At 40.1% G+C, this 20721-nt stretch overlaps 1 protein-coding gene across 5 annotated transcripts in view; it reads right to left on the reverse strand.

The window, feature by feature from the left end:
* The window catches only part of PLCB4 (phospholipase C beta 4), a 168742-nt gene extending 166386 nt beyond the window's left edge, over nucleotides 1–2356 (reverse strand). For 4 of the 5 annotated variants that reach the window (XM_029961664.1, XM_029961662.1, XM_029961663.1 and 1 more), the window contains exon 1: nucleotides 2297–2356. The gene's annotated coding sequence lies outside the window, so the exon portion shown is untranslated. The remainder of the gene's footprint in view (nucleotides 1–2296) is intronic. The other variant, XM_018077577.2, reaches the window with a different exon arrangement.
* Between the last annotated feature and the right edge of the window lie 18365 nt (nucleotides 2357–20721).

Below are 20721 nucleotides of genomic sequence, written 5' to 3' on the forward strand. Positions count from 1 at the left end.
TGAATAAGAAATCCCTTGGGACTGGTAATGATGATGGAGTGAATGCTGCTCTTAGCTCCCCATCTCAGAGATACAGTGACACACGAGTAACCAGAGCACAGGTAATTTAATCAAAAATACACATCCCAAATATTCTGATTCTGTCCATTACAAAACAATTCTGCAATTCTAACCTGTAAATATACCACAGGGATATTATTTCACCTCCATAAAAATCAACTATGAAGTCTTCAGATGAATAAAATCAATGAGCTAATGGTGATGAACTGTGGATTGTTTTAATTATTATTCCAATCAAGAATGCCCAGTGAACGTTATGCCCAGCTTCATATTGTAAATTTTAACAGAAATTCAGCACTCCTTCCTTTCAACAGTGTTGAAAACCATAGTTTACTTAAAAGATTTTCTTTGGCTAGTTCTCTCTTCAGCTCAACCTCTTTAAGAGTAGGAAAGGGATCAAAGTTCCTGTAGCTCCTGATTATTCAATAACATGACTAATGCTCTCCTAAGGGGAACATGATTACAGGTGATGATGTGTTATGATAAAGGCAACATCTCCCATTTGCACACCCCTGTCCTCCCACCCACCACTGTGTAAACAGAATAAACCTTTAAGGACACACTGGCTGACCTCATCTCCTGAAGAAACACTACTTGGAATTGTGCTGTAACAAAACAGAGAACACACAATGGTCTCACTTGATCTTTAACAATATGATATTTTAACACCCACAAAAACCTCTCCCAGGCATCCTCAGCATAACCAGTATTAACTGCAGTGGGCTGTTCACAGACCCTAAAACTGACTGTACAAACTGTGACTGCCTGGGGCGAGTTCTGGTTTGTTATTCAGCCAAGTTCTCTTCATGTTTACCCGATGTAAAAATTCAGGAGTTCTGGGATTTTCTTTTCCTTTCTTCACAAAGTTTTTGAAGCCTTTGACTTTCAAGATGGTGTGTAAAACCTACGGCATGTCCTTCTACATACTATGTTTAAGAAACCCCTAACTCCCTTCACCTAACTCCACGCAAAGTGGCTTTCCCCTCTTTTACGTAGAGTCTTATTTTCAAAGCATTCACGATGCTCAAATGTAGTAGCAACTCAAGGTAAATTGATTCATCTCCTAATTCTTTATCAGTTTTAACAAATGAACTGACAGTTCTGGCCCTGGTGGGAATTCATTCTGAATCTCTAGTGAGAGTTCTGTTGCTTACACCTGGATAAGAAGTTAGCACTATGAGATATTATCTGACATACTATCAGGTATCTTCAGGACATTGCTCTAAGAAAATATTTACAGAAGTTTCCACTTTCCAAGGAAGCTATTTCTGGCCAATGTAGGCTTTTTTTTTTTTTCTCTTTTTTACCTATTTTAGCAAACTTATGCCCACAGAAGAATTATTTTTATCAGTTACAAATAAACAAACCAATTGTGACAGAACACCGGGTCACAGTGCAACAAATTCCCAAATGCTTGTGGCACACAGTGTGTGGATAGACCAACAATCAAGAAATAGAAAAACAAGGAAAACAAGTGTGTTTCAATGACTAATGCCAAGGCTATACATACATAAAGCACTGCCTACAACATGGTACCAGCACTCCTAATTCTAAAATTCTAGACCACCAATGCAACTATATCCTTTGGTGTTGAGGTCTTTCTCTGCACCGAAATTTTTCTGGAGCAGATCTGTCTGCAATTGGAATCTTCATCTGAGGAGTCACACGAGAAACCATCTCAGATGACAGCAGAGTATTCTGACGTGAATTCAGATGCGTTTTGAGGCGAATGACGACAAAAAGCAAATACACCATCCCATCGCTTAAAAAACGACCCATCTCTGAGTACTAAAAAACAAAAAACTGCTCTCCACAAATTTGAGGTGAGAAGAATCTGCTGGAATCACATAGAGATTAGAGCACTTAAACTGCCTTTGCAGCTGTTAGAAGAATGGTTTCACATTATCCCTGGAGTTTGTTGGGCTCGGGGAGGGGACACAAACCAGCAGCTTTTATTCATCCCCCTCTGTCTGTGTCACTGATCATCCTCACACACACACACTTTTTTATTAATGTCAGGTCTTCAGGAGAGCTCAGCATACTCTGAATTATGACCTAAATTTCTAATAACTTCTCTCCTGTGAACCCCAACCACTGCTTTTTCAGGATACGTTTCTCATTCTGCTAATATGGACAGTGCAGCACCGAAAACAGTAAACCATATTTTAAACCAGAAGTAAATAATCTAGTAAGAAAAAAAAGAATTAAAATGTTAAAAGAACAGAAAAATTCATACCTTTGGAAAATCAGAAATTACTCCGTAGAAATTCACATTGTAGAGAATGTCTTCCTTTCCCTAAAAAAAAAAAAAAGCCTTAATTGTGCATATTCATATTTAATTATCTATTAAAAACACAGTGAACTACTCCAAGACCTCCTTTTCCCCCCCAGAAATAATTTCTCCTCATGGAACAGAATATTTACACTACAGTAAACAAACAGTGCACACTCAGAGAGGTTTTGTTTGAAGTTCATTTTATTTTGAAATTTCCTGTTATTTAAGCAAAAGCATCATAGCTGCAGGTGAAAGGAACACATGGTACCCATTCATCCAAGCATTTCAAACTAAATATGAACACAGTGGAGACCAAGAATGGAACAGTTTTCAGGAGCAGGGGAAAAAAAGTATTTTATTCTGAGGTACAGGTGCATACACAGAATTAAATTTGACCTGATACCTTTTCAGTTTTATGAGGTTTAAGTTTTAGGAGAAGAAGGAGAAAATGAAAAAAAAAAAAGAAAAAGGAGGGGAAAAAAAAATCTCAATATTAGAAACAGAGAGATTCTAGAAAATAAGTGTCTCAGCCAAGACAGGCCAGAGTGTGTTGGAGGTCTAGAATTTGCTTTGGGGACTTCTGGAACACCCCAAGAAGGAAGTAGAGTGACTGAGAACCACAGCATTCACAATTACAGCCATGAGGGCAGTTAAAGAAAATAGTTTCCTGTTCTGTTGAATCCTCCCAAAGTTGCCAAAAATGTCTATTAAAACAGAAGTTGTTCCAAATCATAAATAGCAACGCTGAGAGGATGGTGGGTGAGTGCTTTGTTCTCATTAAATATTGACCACGTGCTCTTCTAGTACAAGACTATACAGTGCCTTCAACTTTTTTATTATTATTATTGTTGTTGTTGTTGTTGTTGTTGTTATTGTTATTATTATTTTAATGCCTCAAACACTCTCATTTTGCCAGTGCACTTTCAGACTGGCCTCAGTAGCTCACAATTGCATGACAAGATATCACTTGGCCTCCACCACTTCCCAGCTGCACACAAAAGCATCCTTACACTTCCTTCTGGGGTCAACTAAAGCCAACTTAATGCTAAAATCAACTCACTGCTCAAAACATGTTTCCATTGGAAAGACAAAGACGTGACAAAAATGTTTTCAAGCATACAAAACGCTCTGTTAATCTACAGTAAGAGATACACCTCAGATATTTTTGTTCTCTTGCAGATTGTGGTCAAATTTCAACACGATTACATCGACTCCACCGAAATCAGTAGCATCTCACAGACCTAATGCACAAAACAGAAACAGGATCTGCTTCTCAACAGGTTTTAATCATTTACAGCTTTCTGGGCGACGTTGCCACTGGGGGCTGAAATTTCTCGTGTTCCATTGTAAACACATGAGTACAATCTCATAAATTTAACAGAGAAAACCAGTTTCTTTTTAGTTATGCAAATACCAAAAATCTCTTTCTTTCCACCAGATAAGTATTTCTTCAGGAGCTTGTTTGTGTCCAAAAATCTCCAACGGCCCTTTCAGTAAGACTGTAAATTCTTTGAGGGAAGCACTCAGGGCCAGAGTCAAGTCTCAGTTACAGAGGCAGAAACACTGAGCAATTCCTAATTCCCAGTAACTACTGGTGGGGTGATGGACAGCAGCTGCAGCCTCAGGTTTATCCTTCATTCCATACCTGGTTGTAAAGGCTAAAATACAAAAACCTGTAATTTTCATTCCTCTCCTGTTCCAAAGAAAATTAAAAAGAGGTGAATAAGCTGATCTTAAATACTTTGATACCTACTTTTTTTGTAAAGGACCTTTAATTTCATAACTACTGTTCAGTAAAGCAGGACTTGTTTCTTGACTAGTCACCTGAACTTTCCTGTCACCTTAAATACACCACAGGTGTTTGCCTATCTCTCTTCATGACTCAACCCCCTGACAACCTACTTAATTTAGCAGAAGACCCAGTTAAATCATAATAACCCTTCAAAAGGATGGACAACCTTCATCGAGACTCTTGGCTTGTCAACAGATTTTTTTTTTCTTTTATTTTTGTAGAAAAGTTTTGATCGACAGGGATCTGACATTCAAGTTTCCTTTCTACCTGTTGCTCTCTGAAACAGTCAGAGAGACCTGACAGTAACACAGTTCCACAACTGTCCATGGCTTTCCCATCTATGGATATTTGGTTACAGATGATCACCTTGAGCTACTCACCAGGAGACTGAAATTTGGAATTCCAATGAGGACTTTTTGCCTCATTCTAATTAAAAGTGAAGTACGAGTACCCAATTTAGAAAGGACCATTAGACTCTTAATTTAGACATGATGATTTTAGTCTGTCAATATACTGAAATGGTGTTTACCTGCCAAACCTTCTTCACTCACTTTGTGCCCAAAAGGAACATCAACCATAGTTTATCAGTTAATTTCGGACACAGTTTTTAACGTTTTTCATACGTGAATCTGGATGTGCAGTTTCTAAAAAGGTCCTTTTTTTCTTTGTAAATTTTTTTTTTTTTAGGATCTAGGAGGGGAAAAAAAGAAAAACCAAACCAAATCAACAAAAGAGCCACAAATACCCACCGACACACACAAGGGGAAAAAAAAAACCAAACTGAAAAAAGTCACACTCACACTTGTGGGCAGGAAACCACACTTAGCAGAGCAGTGTTATGTCAGCCCCCAGCAGGCAGCAAGGTGGGCACTGCCAGCTCCTGCCATCCCTGGGCCAAGCTGTTCTAGCCAGGGCCACACTGTCACAGCTCTCACCCTCATCTGAAGCCTCTGAGAAACCTCAGCTCCTTCCTGGAGTGGAGCCTTGCCAGGGACATCAGTCTGGTGCTGCTGACACACTGCACACACAGCTCGGTGGCTTCCTGCTCCAGGCATTACATAACTCGAGCCTCTGGCATATCTTTCTGGAACATTTCGTGTGCTCATCCACAAGAGCAGCAGCCTCTCCACCTACCAGACAGCTCTGCACCTTTTCCCCACTGAGACTGACCTGGATGGCACTGACTACAGGGACATATGGCTGTTTATCCCATGGAAATAAAAGCTTGACAGTATCATTCCCAAAGACAGGGAGAAAAAAAAATAAAGGCAGGTAGCCACATGGTTAAACACAATTAAAATACCACCACCACCACCACCAAAAACCCAATAAATAACGTTTTATTCACTTCTACCACAGGAATACCATGAGGGAAATCACATTCATAAGCCACATACAGTTTTATCAAGGACTGTTGCATTCAGCTTCACTGAATCAAGTCAGAAACTTATTAAATAAAGAAAGGATGCAGCCTCCTGCTCGTACCACACACAGTCCACCCTCAAGTCCTTATCCTGTGTCTGCCTCCAGCCATGAAGCCAAGAGAGTTCTTGATTCAGGATCAATTTTTCAAAGTGAGAGGTCAAAGTTTGCTGAGCAAGATTCAGGACACTGAATTACTGAAATAGGCAGACTATTTTCACTATTTTCGCTCCAAATAATTTGGAGCCCAGAGATTCTACTTTATAAAAAGCATATCAATTGATTAAAAGCACACCCTCTAAAATTATTTATAAAAAATAAAATGTTTCAGATTTTTTTTCTACAGAGAATGAGGTATATTTATATGATAAAAACCACATTATTTAAGCCAAGTAATAAACAGCAGCGGCATTTGCAGAATATAAAAGTTACTACAAACTCTCATTAGTATGCAAACGTAATAAGACTAAGAAACACAATCTGCAATTTGAGTAAGAGAATTTCAGGGTATCTTGGATGTAATAACTACATAATATCCTACAACTCCTGCAGGGGCTTTTGCCTATGTTTTAATAATCATTATTTAATAATCTTTTTTTTTTTTTTACCGGGAAAAAAAATGTACTCTATTTTTATAGTCATCTATAGTAATTCTCTGGATCCAAAATTACCATGATGCAGTTTATGAGGTTTTCAATCTATGAAATTACTCACTGCTGATGAAAGCATTAACAATCCAAGGTTTCATTTACAGCATTACAGAGAATCCAGGTCAATTCCAGGCAAATGCTTTTACTCTGCTTGGGCCAAAGAGATTAATTATTTTCATAAAAACCTGCACTCCCACCAAAAGTAAAGTTTAAGGGTGTCTCACCATAATTCAAAGAAAGCAGAAATGAAGGGGCAATCCTGGACTCCAACAGGCAGGCAGGGAAGTAATGCAGGCACTGGGGAACATGTAGCAGGTGAGAGGATGGGAAGAGGATGGATCCTCCTTCCAGGCCAGCAAACCACCAGCTGCCAGCACTTTACATCACCAAGACAAAATGCAATCACCTAACGCCTCCAGGGAAAGCTCAGCATCACCACAAAAATCCTATTGCAGCTCAAACATTCTTTCTGGGATGTACCCTGTGTTCCAGAAACTGGGAGCCTGCTCCTTGCCATTCACCACTGGAAATGTAGGCCAGCAACTCCGGCGTAGCATTTGTGGTCTGCACTTTTATTATCCCAATCCTCCGTAACAGCAAGAGAAAGGGATTAAGCAGCATTATTTTTTCCCCTTGAATATTTACTGGGATAATTACATACCAGTCATAATACAAGATTATTTTGCACAGTGTAAAATAATACAGAGCAGACACGCCATTTTATCCAAAACTCTTGGTCCCATCACACCTGGCAGAGCACAGAGCCGATCGTATCAGGCACGTTCCTCCAGGAAAGTTTAATGCAGCAAAGTCTTCCAAATGTACCAAATAGATGCACTCAGCTTATTCACACAGCCCCTTTTTTGGGCAATCATATTTTTTAACTTGTTTCACAAAGTGTCATTAATTGCTAAAGCCATCTGTGTTTCCAGAGAACACTCTTTTCCACCCCTTCTCTCCTTCCTACTGGGCTGCACAGCGAAGATGCAGCCGTGTATTTACAACCACTTTTATGCCAGCAGATGTTACACCACACAAAACTGTTTTGCAGCAAGTTCGAGAAGAAAAGCGGTGGGAAGAAGTTTACATAACCACACACTATCAACAAAAGCAACAGAGGCTGGCAAGCCACAGGCCGTAGTCATTTAATTCATACAAATCTCTCTTCCCCTTTTCTCACTCTGCTTTCCAAGTTGTTATAATTCCATGGGAGAATCTGACTGGTAGTCACTGCAAGGTTTAAATGCCAGCAGCTTTTCTTGTCCTGACAAAATGTACAGAGCTGAAATTTAATTACAACTGGCTTAGACACATTTTTAGTTTGCTTCTATCCACCTAGAACATATACTCCGTTCAAAGTAAACATGTTTAGTCACTGAATAATATGAAGTAGAAAAGTTTGCACTGTAATAAATGGAGACACATTTCAAAACAATTTTGATTACTATCTCTGAACCTGGCTGCAACCAGCTGGCTAAAAGTGGCATTATTGGGATGGAAATAGCGTGGTGTTTCATTGCAAGAAAGTAAACATATTCTACCAAATACTAGAACAGGAGTTGAAATCCACCCAAGAAAACCATTTGCATTACTGGTTTGCATTATTCTACCTTAACATTTTGACACCCAGTTTAAACATTAAGCTGCCAGTACAATGCCTCTTTTTTTAAACCAGTGCAATTTCTTGGGGCAAAATCTGATAGGGCTGCCCAGATTTCCTGTCCACTCGTTTCTCCCAAGGAAAAAAAAAAAAAAGGGGGAGACATCAGTTTAATTTTGATTTGTCCAGCAAAGAGATCAAAGCATTACACATCTCCAATGGAGGTTTACAAAGCCTCATTGTGCAAACATCCTGGGCCTGATGCCTCAGGATGCACTGAAGCAAATCCCTTCTGATGGCAGCCAGGACTAATTTGTTCAATGCAAAAATTTACACCTTGAAGGGAAGTCGATAACTTGGAAGTGCCACCTGATTGAAAATTATTAAAACGTACAGCTTGAATTTTTAGGCTGATCTCAACCACATGTTGCTGGAAATGCTTCACACGCATATTCTGTTGCCTGTATACTAAATATCGTGTTCAGCTCTAGGCTCCTCCTACCCTGGTGTTATAAATTCTTTGGGTGAAGGAGCATTTTCAACAAATATGTACAACGCCTGAAAAAAAAAAAAAAGGATTCCAGAACCACTATTAGATCACTGAGTCCTGTAAAACTACAAAGCATCAAATAATTTTTAACATAGCTGAAATATCTTTCTAGATCTGTGCTTTGTAAGATTGCAATTTCTGCTCAGCCTCTTCTATTTCTTTTCTCATCCAACTGTGCAGATGAGCTTGTTCAGAGTTTATTGTTTGTTGCCTTCCACAGAACTAAAAGAAAGAGAGAGGAAACAGAAATGACACAACCTGTATAAATTAGTTTTAAAACCTTCAGTGGTAGGCCTGATGTCTGCAACTACTTCAATTCATTGAAAAAAAAATGGGTTTTTTATATATACATATGTTTTTTATTGGAGAGTGTCCCTTTAAGCAAGCTTTGCTGATTCAGACTATCTCCATACCATTGCCAAAAAAAATTAGGGTGTTCCTGAGTTATGCTCCGACTTAAAAAGATTTACACAGGGAATCCTCAGACCCAGAAACAACACTAAGAAGCACATCGTCATTTTTGCTGGAAGACTGGTGTCAAAGACTGTAGGCAAAAAGACTGCTTGAGAACCACCCTGTGTCAGACTGTACTTCTACAACCGAAACTTTGCACCTTCTGGGCTGCAAATCAAAACTGGATCTGTTGCATAACACAGGTATTAAAGATAATGGCCTCTAACAGTGCATGACACGTCAGTCTAAGCAGCACAGGCAATGCCTTGCTCCATCCGTCCATCTGCGCTCCTGGGAGTTTGTGCTGGGATGGAATGTCCATATCCCTGATTTGCTACATTCTGATTTGCAAGTCAAGGTCATGAAGTAAAGGACCAGAATCCCTGTTGCCAACACGTGGGCTGCAGGCTTTTGTGCAGGCATCTTAACACACCAAAAAAGGCCTCAATTGGAAAATAAAAAGATTAAACTGTCTGAAAGCTGCTTTATATCTTTAGGTGCTTCAGCACGTTGAACTGAGCAACATGGATGACATTTGTTTTTAACCTGCATAAAGCAGTTTTGTACATATACTCTAATTAAAAATGCTGTGTTGCAGTGTATTCTCCCACCTGAGGTATCACCAACCAGGTTAAATAAAAAATAACGAAAACTACACTGTAATAAATGCCATAACATAAATAATGCAAGGAGAGTCCCTGCCCCAGAAACCTTGCAATTTAGGACATGAACAAAGAATCCTTAAGGGATCGTACCAAACCTACCTAACATTCCTGACTTGACATTTCCATTGTGCTGTACCTCAGTTCATACTTACAAGGCCAGAAGAATTCACGTTGTTCTGGTGGGCACTGCTCAAGGCTGCTGTGGATCTGGGTGTTCACAAGGCAATGAGCCTTCCTATCAGGCATTATCAGGACATTTAAGACAGGTATTGAAGAAATACCTTAATCAGAACACTGTGAGTGTGTGGGGGTGTCTTACTGCTTTTAACCCGAGTCCTGGTTTAGAACAAAGAAATCTAATTTTAAAAGTCCACTACAGTCAAAAGATAAGGGGAGGGGAGAAGGCATTTAGATGGAGGAATTACCAAACCAGAATCAAGCAACAAAGAAAGAGCTTTCAGGCTGGGACTCTCTCCCCCTCCTGTGTCCTAAAAGGTCACGTATTCTAACCCAGGGACAGCACCATCCCTTCTAGAGGATCTAAGGTGTCCCAATAGCCACTCCTTGCTCTGCTGAAACTGAGCTAAAAGTTAGTTCTGGAATTATATAAATCTCAACATGGTCACCTAAAATTCCAGCAATATCTCTCCATCCTGAAAAACGTGCAGCCATTGGCATCTGATCTATCTCACAGACTAGGAGGTTTGAGACAACTCTGTGGACACACACTTCACTTTGGAAGGAATAAATGGAGCCCCACTGGATATAAAGCCAATAGGGGACTGTCAAATAAAGTTCTGAAGCCAGATTAACTGATTTAATCCTATCTCCAGCTCTCAAGGGCTGGGTTTGTGCAGTTGCAGCGTGCTGTACTCGGGTCACTTTTATTTCTTGTAGGTGCCATATCCCCCACCAAGTCAGTCCTGACACTATTTAGATTCTCATTACCTTTCTTTTGTCAGGTCAAATTTCAAGATTAAAAAAAAAAAAAAGAAAGAAAGAAAGAAAGAGAAGCTATTCAATTATCTGTCAGATAGAACAGCTTTTTTTCCCCTATTATTTTCCCTTTTTACAATGAAAGGAATAGGCCACTAAGTGGAAAAACACCATTTTGGCCTATGAATCATCCTCGATAAAACTGCAGATGCATGAACCCAGTCACAATAGTAATACAGTAAGAGAGAACAAATAAATTGCAGCAACTTTCCAAAAGGCACCTTAGATGAGGCACAACGAGTTTAAATTGAATTTTGAGATACAAGGCTCAAATGGACTCGGGTTACAACACCCACACTCTGTCAATGGATGTTGCTGAACATGAAGAGCCAGCGCTTGTTAAAATTATGTTTCAGTCATTAAGAGAAGTGTTAATTACCAGCTGAACTGAAGACCACTCAGATAAGCAAAACATCCCCTGCTAAAGCCCTCATGACAACATTCTTTAATTTCTAAAACCCAAGATGTGATAACAGCAGGAAGAGATGGAAGGAAAAAAAGAAAAGATTCATCCACTTTTCATCATCTTTAAATAAGAATTCCTTTGCTTGATTTAAAATTAACTGAGAAGTATGACCTTTTCATCAACTTCTGCAAAGAGAAAGGAGGCCATAAATTTATTTGTACTTCATGTATACAGAAGCACTTAGTTTTTAATTGAAATGATGAGTTGGCTTCTCAGTAACTGAAAGATTTCAGGTAACAGCTTATAAAATCAAGCAATATTACCAGAAAAGTGATTATAATTTAAATTACAAATCACTTTTTAAGGAAGAGATGTAGCTCACCAGAAAAAATACCACAGGTCTACAATTTTACAATTTTTAGGTATATAATTTTATAGCTCTTAAAAAAAACCCAAACCGAACCACCCACACACACAGAATCCCAACAAACTGTCACCTTACTCTGATAATTACTTCCATTAATGCTTTGAAGAAGTACTTCCACAGATCTTTCAGATGAACCAGGCAAAGAAGCACCTTCGAGATCTAAGTTTTGGTTAAAATTTCACATTTAAGGAAAGACTGGAAGCGACACTTAGTGCCACAGTCTAGTTCACAAGGTGGTGTTGGACTCAATCTCAGAGGTCTTTTCCAACTTAATTGATTCTGTGAAAATTTAAAAAAAAAAAAATCAAAAACTAAACTCACAAAAAGGATAATGTAATTTCACATGACTGGAAAAAAATCTGTCCTATCTTGTACTCTTATTTTCTCCTGTAAAGAAAACAGTTCCATTTAAAAACAAGAGAATGACAACACACAGCAAACATTCTGACACTAAAGCTAAAAAGGGATGGAGCCAGCTCCCTAAAACTGAATAATGGAACTGTTAACACAGCAATACAAATCCCTCTGCCACTTCTACCTGTGAATATCAAAACCTGGTTTCCTGTTTTCACAGTAACCACCACATTGCTCAGCACCTGAATCATGGAAAACTGCTCACTGTATCAATCGTTGGATGATCCAAAATTACCTGAACCACTAACTACCTGTGTGGTTTTGCACATAATTTCACATCAGTTCAATAGATGTTTTTAGCATGTCAAATATCTAAGTGAGTTGCACTTAGATCTCTGTTTCCACAGTATTAATCTTCAGTTGTTCTACTACAGGGTTATTCTAAATTACAGTGAGCAGTGCCTTTTCAAGAATAAATTAGAAATGAAAGCAGGATGAGATCAGGGAAGATTACAGGGTACTCTTTACAAACTGAGCATAACTAAATCAAAGATATATAAATCAGAGTATGTATTTCTTGGTAGATTGATTCAGTTGATTTAGTTTTGAAAACTAAAGTGTCACAGGCATCATTAAAAAAAACAATCCTCAGCAATAAAGATCACTTTTTTTTTCAGAAGTAACCTGCTTCATGCCAATTCCCATCTGCTCATGGAAAGTAGTTCTCACCTCATGTGCTTTAAAATACAAAAAGCATTTACAAAATAATACCTGCTTGTACAACAAAGAATTACTGCAAGGATATACTTTTGATTTTCCCCATATCTGGAAATGGAATTCTGTTACACGAGGCTTTTAGTGCACCACAGGAAAGCTGTAAGGAGCAAACATACAGGAATCCGCACAAAACAAACAAACAAAAATCTTTAAAAATAAGAAAAACAAAACTTTAAGGGGAAAAAAAGGGGAAACCCCCCCCCCCCTAAAAAACCCTGAATAAATCAACTGGTAGACTGTCACTGTAGCCAAGAACCAACACATTACCTTTTTTCTGAGGCTGCAAGTCAGTGAAAGAATCAGTACTGAAAATGAAGATGCAGCAGAGAAATTATTAAATTTTTATACTTGATCTGGACTACCAGAGAAAGGTCTAAGTGAGCTGTGATTCCTCTCTCCACACGGGGACCACGATTTTACAGTACAGACCTCATTAGTAAGAATTCTCCTAAACGAACCCAACCAGAGCAGCAGAACTGAAGACCTTCCACACGCACCAAACAAAAACATGCAATAGGAACAACACTCAACATTTCTCCCCAGTAATGATCACACGCAGAGACAAAAATCAAGAAGCAGAAGACTGATACTGCTGGTTCCCTTTCCTATCCATCCGAGCCTCTCTGCATCTTCACTGCCTGCTCGATCCAGAAAAGTGTGTGACCATCAGTAACAGCCAAGGCCACAAGAGACATTTGGGGCACTCCCTCCTACGCACACAATCCCTACATCCATCCACAAAAGTACCAATACAGGTTACTGAGCCCACCAGCACTACACCAACTTTTTAACTTTCCCTGGAGCAAGCCCAGTAGAGTATCATCTCCTTCTTCCAAGGTGTCAGTTGTCATTAATTCCACAGGGCAAGAGATGGAATCACTTCCCTAATAGCACTGCCAATACTTTCATTATCTGATGCAAAGACTAATTTAAGTAATTTTCTTGTATGAAGACACACAGTTATAAACTATTTTTCTATGACTTTTCTATGCTTATGCTCTCATTAGGATATCTCAAAGGAGACTATTTTATCAATGTCTGTTGACCAGGCTTGGCATATAAGCCAATTGAAGCACTTTCTCAGTTTGTAAAGAAAAAGAAGTTAAAAAAAAAAAATTAAAAGTGTACAAGGCCAAACATAAATAATACTTTAGGAACCATCCAAGTAGAAAAAGGTTTGCTTGAGGTTAGCAAAATCATACCCATGATATCTGAATGCAGGGAAGAAACAACCTGTACAACTAAAAAAACTTTGCCCTCTTTGTTCTGACCTGAGCCAAGGTCTTCTGAGAAGCTATTTCTCTTCTCTGCCACCTGCTACAGTCACAGGTCTTCAAAAAGCTACCGTGTTGTATTTCACAGCCAAAACTCAGGGCATCAGCAAAAAGAACAGCCAGACTCTGCTACATATTGCCAGATTTGAAGGACTTGGAGGAAAAATAAATAAATCACTGTATCAGTTCAGTTGCAGCAGAGACATTCCAGGACCGCCAGTCCTCCCCCCGGGGAAATGTAGATGTACAGCAGGGGCTACTTCTCCCAGCCTCAGAGGAAGCAGAGGAGCCTGGCAGGGTCTCAGAGCCCCAGCTGTTGTGCCTGGAGAATATGCCAACACCACCCCCGGGACACGGAGCAGCAGCTGAATCCCCTCCCCGCTCCGCCTGCCCTATTTGAGCCCTCAATCATCCTCCCAGGTCACATCTCTCCCCGCCGCCCCCTGAAGCCCCCACCTTCTGCTCCAGCCTGGGAATTCACCAATCACAGCAGATAAGCACATCATGTGAGGGATGGCAGACACGCTGAGGGGAATTTCCAAGAGCTTCCCTGCACCTGCAGCATCCACGGATACAGATTTCCAATGTGAAAACAACAAGCCGGGCAGGGATGCCAAAGTGTTCACATTCCCTGCAACTCCCAGCTCTTATGCCAGACTGCAGCACCTCATTTGCAATCTGCTCTGATATACCTGCAATCACATTCCATCTTTCCTTGTGATTTAATGTATGCCAATTATTCCTAGGCATATTTTGCTAGGGAAGCAGCACACAAATAACACAGACTGAAAGACCAGAAAGCAATAATTACTCAGTCTATTCTTTGCTGATGTCAGACATGCAGCGCAGCTCTCCAAATCCATCAGAGCTCCCAATTAATCTGCACTAATCCTCAAGAACTATATCTGAAAAACAAATAGTAAAATCAAATCATCCAACAGCCCCTGTCCTCCTTGCAGTCAAGGTTTAGCAGAAATACACAGTCCATTTCATCAGCACACCATGCCACCCAACCTCTCCTTTAACAGAGTTTTATGCTTCCTTGTCATCCCTGCAAACAAACCTACTGGGAATTCACCAGCCTCTCCCCCTTCCTTCCTCAGAAGTGCTTTTCCTTCCCTGACCACGGTCCTCGATAGAAAAAATTACATCAATTCATTTTGGTTCAACAGACCATGGTAGCCTTGCCAAAGTAACCACTTATTTCCTACTTCCCAATAAGGCATTCATACTCCATATCAACTCACCCTTTTCCTGAGAGGAATTCTGTATAAATTATATAGACATGTCCTTATGTCTACATAACAAACCCCCCCCCAAAAAAAAACCCAAAAAACCCCACAACTTCCATGAAGGTATGAATATTCAAAATTGTTTGGGTATTTTTGTGTCTGGTTTTAGTTTAAGACAGTTTATCCTAATTTGTGTATTTCAAAATAGGCTCTTTCTACAGCTATCAATTCCTTTCCTCCCTGTGTTTCCTTTCAGCAGCTGCAGCAGCAGCAGTATAGATGTCTCATGGCAGAGATGGAGACAAGCATCCTGGATCCAGCACAAAGCCTCGGCTAAGAGGAGAGGAGAGAAGATCTGCGCATGCAACAAGTACAGCACATACAGCAGCAGTGGTAACCAACATCTCCAAAATCTTAGGAAAGAAAAACAAAAGGCAAATGTGACAGACATGGCAATTTCAGGCATGGGAAATTAGTACGTTCAAGAAGGAAAAAAATAGGAGCCCACAGAGTTTTAGAATGGCCTAAAAGATCAAGGAGGAAAAAATACCACTTTGGTATCAGAAGTTCTTTCATCCAACTTGTCTTGTTCAAAACCACAGCTTACATCTCATAGAACTTCCTTATTACTTGCTGTTTTCTATGACATCACACTGTTCACAGGATCATGGAAACTAGATCACTGGAATCCACGAGATGTTCCTTATTAACCTTTCAAGTCCTTAATGTTTTTGCCCCCCTTTATTAGTCACTGAGCTCCTGATTCCTTCCAGTCTGCAGGAGTGTGTGTGCTCAAGTTAAATGCAGAAATTGTTAGAAAAGGAAATCTATCTATAACTTCAGAAATAAATAGCCTTGCTCTTTAGTATCTTCTTCATACCCATTTCCTCCTTACCAAAGTGCACCCAAACAGTTCTGAATGTGAATATACATTCCTCTCTCTCAGCTGGTTTATTGCTAGACTAACTGCAGACATAAATTGCTTTTAGATACCTATTTGATAAGTGGACGACATCTGTAAATTTTTTTATCTTCATATTTTCAGATGGTATTACACGTAAAAACAACAGAATACAAACACCAAGTCTAGATTAAAACTTTTCAAGTAAGCAGTCTATCGGCACAACAACTGAGAAGGAACAATGTAGAGTATTTAATCTCAACAATTCCCTTTTGAACCCAGCATCTGTAAGGTCACACATCTTCTCCCAGTCTTCTAAAATTGCCAACTGCAAGGTTGGCTCAAAAAGAAAGTTACAATTTGAGATCCCCAGAGTCAACTGAGTAGAACCAGCTCCTTCAGAAATGAGAGGGCAAAGGCGGGCGGTTACTTCAGCGACACCAATTTCAACAGCTCCACAAACAGACCTTACAACAGAGCACATTCCAAACAGACTGTCTCACCTCATTTGCCTAAAGCTCCCAGGTTTTGTTACCCGTGAAAGAACAAGCTCCTATTCTGAGAAAAGAGCAAGCAAGTCACCCTTAGCTCCCCAAGCGCAGGGCCTCACGGTGGCACAATTACAGCTTCCATATAAAATGGGAAGAAGGCTCGAACTTTAGATGTATGACAGCTGCCAATCCCCTACTTAACTCACATTTTAATCCCTTGCTATTATAAAAAAGAAAGGTGAGACACAAACCATCAGGAATTAGGAGCATTTACTGGTTATTGGGCAGATTTTTCATCAGGGTAGCATGGACCAAATGCAGAAAGTCGGATTATGGGTTCACCTATGAGGTGGTCATTAAACAGGGAAGGACAAGAGCTCCACATCATATCCCTTGTCTTTGTGATCCATGCTGTCTATTAACAAGGGACAGGATCAAGAGTGAGCTCCACACCAGTAACATGCAATGGAAAAGAATGGGAAGCCACAGAGGATCAAAGCAACTGCCACAGAAACCTAAACTATGAAAAAGGCAAGTGGCCCCAAAAACGGGATACCTTGTATTTCTCCGTTTCCATGAGCAGATACACTACACCAAGGCAACCTAAGTGCTCCCCAAGAACCAGCTCTCTCCCACAGGAAGACTGCCTGGTCCTTCTTAGAACTCCGAAGGTGAAAAGAAACATTATAACCAAATACAAATACCATTTATCCAAGTCTAGTAACAAGGAAAACAGGACAGCATGACTTCGCACCAGTCTAACGGGCTCTCCAGAGGAGAGGAAGAGAAAGGTCTTGTTTCATTCCTCTCCAAAAATCAAGATTCTTTTGCTGTTGCACAGGTACAACTTTACTAAGGACTTCTTGATACGTAGAACGACTTGTAAGGCAATCTGACAAAAGAAACCACAGCACTTCACTACCTTATATAAGCTGATGTTGGTCTCCAGAAGGAGGGGATGCGAGTATCGATTTTCCTCCAAGAGCCCTCAAAGGGAAAACATCAACAGCTCATCATCCAGAAATCCACTGGAGAGGAATCTCCAAAGCCACAGTTGTGCTGCACCATCTATTTCTGTGACTCGCATGAGCCGCTCGGGAGCACCTTGCCCTGAAAACTGCAGATTCCCGGCATTAGCACCGCAACAGCAGCTGTGAAAGGGTTCTTCTGCCTGCTGTTTCCCATGTTGGGGCACCCTGTTCCAGGCACTCAGATACATTAGCATGCCTTTCTGGAACATGGAACCTACTACTAGGCACAATTAATGAATTCCAGAATGGCTGGGAATCTGTCTTGCACAGTTTCACAAGTCTCTTGACCCCTTATTTACCAAACTTGCAGAAACCACCACCATAAAAAGGATGGGTGAGCACCAATATAACAGATTTTCACAGTTTACTGTTCAAAGAGTGAGACATAAGCAAAGCAAGCTGGTTAATGGCAAAGCATGGTATTTTGTGTGTTTACACCATCGACATCCCGTCTATTCAAACCCTCCACAGGTTGGGTTTGAAGACAAAGTCCAAAAGCTCCTTGGAAGACAAAGTCCAAAAATCACACTCTTGTCCTGCAGCAGCAAGGGGACCACAAAACCTGCTCTCATAAAGTCCCATGGAATAAAGAGGATTTGAGCCTTTGATGCACGCACAGAGGTAATTTTGATGTGGTGCTACACATGAATCTTTCATAAGAATAAGATGTCCTACACAGTATAATCAAAAATCTTCTGAAGAGTTAACAGTCTGGATCATAAGCAGCTCCACTGTGTGCAACTCCTGCAGACATCAAAGAGTCCTCCCCAAACCAGATGTATTACGTATCTTGCAAAATTAGTAAATGAACTCAAGCCATCAACTTTGCAATTTTTGAAGCAGCACAATGCATCTATTTATTAGAGAATGGAACTAAGCCCAGGCTACTGATCCGCCATCCTACAAACGATGCTTATGCAACCCTTTGTAACGATTTCCACTAACAACCAACCGGAGAATTTATGATTTGGAAAACTTCACTTCTAAACTAATTTACAGTTCTCAAAATCTAATGGGACAGAAGACTGAAACTACAGAGGAAAGCAACCTTCTCTGAAATCAATGAGGTACCAATTTTCATAAGTAGTCACTCTTAGGTAAGATGCCTGCATTAAGTTTTGGTTCTCAGAAGTACTCTTCTGTCCCTTTCTCCCTTTCCCCTGGAAAAGGGATTTATTCAATTTTAAGGAAAATATTAAAACAGCAGTTTCAGACTTCAGTCTTCGGCAAATTACAAACAGGAAGGAAGAGCAATTGAGCTATTTAAACCACCAAGGAAACAAACCACTGAACAATGCAAGTAGACCACAAAAAATGACAAGATAAAAAAAAAGAAAAAGAAACATAAAACAAGTCCTTTCGGTAAGCACAGAAAACATATCCCCACAAGTTTTCAAAACAGCATAAGTAAACCTGGTGAAAATAAAGCCATCAGTTCCTACAGAGCTGTAACAAACACTTGACAGGCTCCCAGCGTAGCCCCAAGATCACCATCAGAGCCAGATATTACTGGAACAAACGTCCAAAGTCTGCAACAGAAGTCAGCAGCGTATACAAAGCCCAAACAGCTTGCCATTGTTTTAGGAAAGGTGAAAGCAACACAACCAGTGATTTTGGGTGATATATCACAAAGATGTATTTCCTCTGTCAGTAAGGGAAATTCAAATGAATTCTCCTTCCTGCCCCTTCTGGTCTTTCTTGCTTCACCCTCAAGGTTCTGTCTTCCCTGCACACTAAGAAAAAGCAGAGAGTGAAGGTTATGCATAAATTCATGACAGAAAACACTATTTTAGAACAAAGCTCCTGTGCGTGGGCGCAGGTCTATAAAATAAAAGGCATTGTTACTCTACCAAGTACGTAACCACAGCCAGCAATCAAACCAGATCTTCACATTTTATTTTGACAGCTACGCGCAGTTATATTTTCACCAGAGGTTTGACTTTCATGTCAATACCTGGTTTTTCGCGATATCATCAAGACATGTATCAAAACTGACATTTGAAGGCACAATTGTGGAAGAGAATTCTCATCCTAGAGATCTGTAATTTATTTTTAATTACTTTATGAAGTTAGGAGTTGCAGAGAGGAATAAATCTGTTCCCAACTCATATTTAGGAACTGTCTCTGTACAATATAAAATTTCTCAGCTCCATATAACAATAATTATTTTGTGGTTCATGGCAATATTAGGTAGCATTCAGTGAAAACCTGCAAATACTGTTGATATAACACTTTCAGAAGTTGGAGAAATCAACCTCAAGTGAGTATTACCATCAGCCTGCTAAAACTGCCCAAGTAAACTACAGAACACAACCGTCAACACGAAACGTGTTAGCAAAGAATCTGCTCCATACTCCTGCAGAATCAGAAATACAACATTTTCTCTGGTACCCTTATTAACTCCAATTTATTAAACTGAAAATTCCACGGGGCAACATCAAGCGAAGTTTGAAAAACACAAACGTTATTTATGTACTGAGAGAGCACGATTTGCGCTTTACTGAAGATTTATACTGTGTAAGACTGGGATTCTGTGCATCCCCTACCACCAGCCTTTCCTACAGATGCATCCCCACGGACACTTTAACATTATATAAACTCCCCCAGAGATAAAGGTTATTCTGTAACTTTCCAAAACCATCTCCCTTTGAGAAAGTGTTACCTAACAAACACACATTATGTACCTCACAAGCGCATTAGATCACTGGGTTCCTACTACACGACAGCATGAAAGAGTATTCGTAATTTATTTTGAGACATTAAAAAAGGAAGACAAAGCTGGGTAACTGTAACTGGAAAGGATAAACAGGATTAAGTAACAGGTGTCTGACTGCACATAATTCAAAGCTGTGCATGGAATACGGTGCACAGCCTTGGAATGGCTATGGAATGGAAATGGAAACACAGCTTTTGCACCTTGCTTTGAAAATCACCACTAAAAACGTCTTGTAAATTGTGACCACGCAGACGGAGGCAACAGAAGCACTTGTATTCCCAGAGACCTTTGGATATATACGAAAGAAAACAAACAGTCTTCAAAGGTGAGCCTGCCCTACTCCCAGGGGAAAGAAAAAAGGAGGAAAAAAAAAAGAAAAATAAAAAAAGGAAGAGAAAAAAAAAAAACCACCGCAAGAAAGTTATACTTAACTACACAGAAACATTTGTCACACCGCCCAGCACTGACAAAATCCGGATACACTCAGAAACTACGGCAGCGAGGGAGATGAGGGGAAGAAGAATCCAATCGCCCCGGCGCGCGCACACGCACACAAGGATCCACACACGGATCCACACACGGAGCCGCCTCACGGGGAGCACAGGGACATGCGTGTGCACACCCCCGCACACGTATGTCCCTCGCGGAC

The sequence above is a fragment of the Manacus vitellinus genome, unplaced genomic scaffold (genome assembly GCF_001715985.3).
Source record: "Manacus vitellinus isolate BGI_N305 unplaced genomic scaffold, ASM171598v3 scaffold_38_pilon, whole genome shotgun sequence".
NCBI lineage: Eukaryota > Metazoa > Chordata > Aves > Passeriformes > Pipridae > Manacus > Manacus vitellinus.